The 5,000-nt window shown below is 42.2% G+C and overlaps 1 protein-coding gene across 1 annotated transcript in view; it reads left to right on the plus strand.

Annotated features, from left to right (window-relative positions):
* Window positions 1-5,000, plus strand: part of LOC307075102 (ELKS/Rab6-interacting/CAST family member 1-like) — a gene marked incomplete at its 3' end in the record, with an annotated part of 43,665 nt that overhangs the window by 12,511 nt on the left and 26,154 nt on the right. The gene's annotated exons all lie outside the window — the stretch shown is intronic.

The raw sequence follows: 5,000 nt of genomic DNA on the forward strand, positions 1-5,000 counted from the left end.
AACGCACGCGCACACAGACACAGTTGTCAGGTTTACACGGACATATTCACACATTCTCAATGACACAATTTACACGTTGAATTCTTATGGCATCAGATGACATCTCACAGTACAAAGACAATGAAACACTATTTTCTTCTTCTTCAAGATAGTGTGTGTGTGATGACACACACACACACACGAACACACACACACACACACACATAAGGTGTGTAACCCAAGCCTTTCATGAGACTGTGCGAGAGAGATGTGTGTGTGTGTCTCATAACAAGCCAAGTCATAAGGGCGAGAGAGTGTTTGAGTGGGACAAGAAGCCGAGTCATGAGAGAGAGTGTGTGTGTGTTTGTGTGTGTGTGTGTGTGTCCGTTTGTGTGTGTGTGTGAATCAGAGCTCTTCTCAGTAAGTGGGTTCACTGACATTGCATGAAATTGAGGAACAACATAATTACACGTTCACTCATTCTCAAGTTTTATGGAATGTGTGTATGTGGAAGACAGTTTTCATTTTTTTACACATTCTTTTATGAAAACACACACACACACACAGTAGGTGGCGGCGGAGGGCGTTTTCAACATGATAAGACGCGTAGACAGAAACTGTTATCTTTGTGGAAATAAAATGACTCATTGGTTTCCCGCCTTCTCTTCCTGTGCTTCAATGTCTCTCTGCTTCGTCTTATCAATCTTCATGAGACCATCCCCCTTTCTTTCTAGATTATTCCCCTCATTTACCTCTCTTCTATTCTATCTCTTTCCTCTCTTCTTCTGTACACTGTTCCCTCCTTTCTGGATTTCTTTCTATTTTTGTCAGGGTTCTGGATGGATGACCCAGCCCTCGATCCCTTCCTCTCCCTCTCTCACTCACTAACTCACTCTCAAACATACATTCTGTACATACATACATACTGTATACACTGTACATACATACATACATACATACATACATACATACATACATACATACATACATACATACATACTGTATACACTGTACATACATACATACATACATACATACATACATACATACATACATACATACATACTGTATACACTGTACATACATACATACATACATACATACATACATACATACATACATACATACATAGATACATACTGTATACACTGTACATACATACATACATACATACATACATACATACATACATACATACATACTGTACACACTGTACATACATACATACATACATACATGCATACATACTGTATACACTGTACATACATGCATACTGTACATACATACATACATACATACATACATACATACATACATACATACATGCATGCATGCATACATACATACATACATACATACATACATACTGTATACACTGTAGTAACATACATACTGTACATACATACATACATACATACATACATACATACATACATACATACATACATACATACATACATACATACATACATACATACATACATACAAACACAATATTTCCATTCCAGTGGTCTGTCTGCAGGCTCTCTGCAGCAGAATGGAATGTGTTGTGGTGCCTCCCAGCCAGTCACTGCCAGGGCCCGCCCCAGCTACGGTATCCAAACATGATGCTAGTCTCCACCTCCCTCCTTCCTTCTCTCCCTCCCCTGTCCTCACATGTTCCCTTGGGCTGCGTACCTCCCTCACCTCCAGTCCTCCTTCCCTCACTCTCTGTTCCTCCTTTCTCTCCTCCTCCCCTTCAGCCTGCCTCTAGCACATATTGTCCGAGAAGAGTTAGTCTGCTGCTGTGTATCCATGAAATAATAATGGGCTCTCTGTTGTTCTCCTATGAGTTACTCTCTCTGTAGACCATGCATGTCTGGAGTTATACAACCCTGTAGGGGTTTCCTGCAGTCGGCCTTGACAGTGGACTACAAAGACAGCGGTGTGTACGGTGCATAGATGTGTTATTCATCACTGTTTAATCACCAGATAGCGACAAGGATGTCAACAAATGCTGCCTAACCCACACAAAGCCGCAGTAAGAGTACGATAAAGCTAGCCTCATGTGGCTTAAGCTATTAATTACAGAGAGGTTCTGTAATGCTGTAATGGGCTGAGGTTAACGTTTACTAATGTCACTGTGTGTGTGTGTGTGTGTGTGTTTGTGTGTGTGTGTGTGTGTGTGTGTGTGTGTGTTTCCCTGTATGTATCTGTATGTGTGTGTATCTGTGTATGTGTGTTTCTGTGTATGTGTGTATAAAGCTCCCAGGAACAACATTTGAGGGATGTGTGCATGCTGGTTGTGGGTCTCATTTGAGGGTTGTGTGCGTGCTGGTTGTGAGTCTTATTTGAGGGTTGTGTGCGTGCTGGCTGTGGGTCTCATTTGAGGGTTGTGTGCGTGCTGGTTGTGAGTCTTATTTGAGGGATGTGTGCGTGCTGGCTGTGGGTCTCATTTCAGGGTTGTGTGCGTGCTGGTTGTGAGTCTTATTTGAGGGTTGTGTGCGTGCTGGTTGTGAGTCTTATTTGAGGGATGTGTGCGTGCTGGTTGTGAGTCTTATTTGAGGGATGTGTGCGTGCTGGTTGTGAGTCTTATTTGAGGGATGTGTGCGTGCTGGTTGTGGGTCTTATTTGAGGGATGTGTGCGTGCTGGTTGTGAGTCTTATTTGAGGGATGTGTGCGTGCTGGTTGTGGGTCTCCTCTTTGATCACAGCAGGGCGGTAAACGGGAGAGAGTGAGGAGGGGAAATACAAGGGAATGACTGGAATGACTGGAATGACTGGAATGCACTCTCTGCCCCGTCTCATATGAAATAAATGAACCTTGCTCCACCTCTCCCCGATTAACACCACCTCTCCCTGACTAACACCACCTCTCACCTCTCCCCGACTAACACCACCTCTCCCTGACTAACACCACCTCTCCCCTCTCCCCTCTCCCCGACTAACACCACCTCTCCCTGACTAACACCACCTCTCCCCTCTCCCCGACACACTCTGCTGTTGTTCCAGCCGAGGAGTGTGAGGCATAACAGAGAGTCAGGCTGTCTCTGTAAACACCATCCACTCTACTGAGGCTACGGTATCTTACTGTAGCTACGGTATCTTACTGTAGCTACGGTATGTTACTGTAGCTACAGTATGTTACTGTAGCTACGGTATGATACTGTAGCTACAGTATGTTACTGTAGCTACGGTATGTTACTGTAGCTACGGTATGATACTGTAGCTACGGTATCTTACTGTAGCTACAGTAACATACTGTAGCTACGGTATGTTACTGTAGCTACGGTATGATACTGTAGCTACAGTATGTTACTGTAGCTACGGTATGTTACTGTAGCTACGGTATGATACTGTAGCTACAGTATGTTACTGTAGCTACGGTATGTTACTGTAGCTACGGTATGATACTGTAGCTACGCTATGTTACTGTAGCTATAGTATGTTACTGTAGCTACGGTATGTTACTGAGGCTACAGTATGTTACTGTAGCTACGGTATGTTACTGAGGCTACGGTATGTTACTGAGGCTACAGTAACATAACGTAGCTACGGTATGATACTGTAGCTACAGTAACATACTGTAGCTACAGTATCATACCGTAGCTACGGTATGTTACTGTAGCTACGGTATGTTACTTTTCACATTCTATGTTGTTATTGCACATCAATTATGTTTATGCTGGTGTGGGTGTTAATGTATTTGTGCGCACGCGCATTTTGCCATATCCATTCGGTGAATCTTCTGTCGTCATTGCAGCCCTGATTTTATCCTCTTCAATTATTTACCACAACACTCCGGTCTGACGTACTTTGTGTTTTTGTGTGTGTGTGTGTGTGTGTGTGTGTGTGTGTTTGTGTTTGAGTTTGTGAGCGATTCTATGTATGTGACTCTTTATGTTGTTGTCTTGGAAGGAAAAGGCATTGAGGGACGAAAGGTGCATTTAGGAGCATGTTCCCATATCAATTGGTTAGTAATAATGAATAAAAAGAGATCTATTTTAAATGTTTCGTCTGGATTGAGAAAACTGCCACGGAATGTGTGTGTGTGTGTATCTCAGGCAGGTGAACATCATGTTCTTTATCTCCCAGCAGGTTGAGAGAGGGGGTGAGTGGGAGAGGGAGAGAGACAGTCAGGGTTTTCATTTAATTTTTCTCCTGATATAAAGTTGCAGGTCTGTTTGAATCAACGTTTAATAAGATGAGTATACTCAGCTGTAAATAAACGAAAATGAAAAAAAAAACGCAAAAAGTGAGTTAATAATCAAGGCAGTGAAGGAGGTTTGTAATTAGAAATGAGTGATCCGTGACATTAAAGAACCTGTGCATCGACACATTGTTTCTTTCAGTAGGAGAAGAAGGACTCTGTAGCTAGCTGTCGTTCTTTCCTCTCAGTGTTCCTGTTCTCAAACTTCTCTATTCTCATCATCCAATCCCTTTTTACTGGAGTTTCCGAGTTGCATTCTCCTCCAGGGGTACCATAGCTTTGGGAATATCAGAAGCAATCCAGCTACACTTTCCCTCCTGTAACCAAAGGAAGTGAGCGAAATGGTTCCCTAGAATCCCACATTTCACTGTTCTGTAGAAACAATCGCCATGGCCCAGAACATTGTAGTAGGATCAATAAATAAAGGTGGAGGGCCACTTGGAAAAACTAGAAATACGATGAAGACTTTATAAATCATTCACAGTCTTCTTTCGCCAAGAAACCAAGGAAAGCATTGTTTACTTAGTGTTTGTGTTCCTGCTGACCCAATAGGCATTTCCTATCACTGCACCCCACAGCCAATAGGGTAACCTCAGGCTTTATATTTAATTACCCAATAAACATACCGGTCAAAACACAGGAACGCAAACATACACAACCCTTATCTCCACACCAATACTTATTGGATTTTGTCGCTGTTTATTACAATATATTAAGATTTGGCATCATCCTGGTCTTATCTTTTCTTGTGTATCCAAAACTTGTTATCCTAATAAGATAAAATAATAATTATCCCTTAAAACACATCAGAAACATCAGGATGGTAAGCATAA

This window comes from Pollachius pollachius, assembly GCF_949987615.1.
Source record: "Pollachius pollachius genome assembly, chromosome: 4".
In the NCBI taxonomy this organism is placed as follows: Eukaryota; Metazoa; Chordata; class Actinopteri; order Gadiformes; family Gadidae; genus Pollachius; species Pollachius pollachius.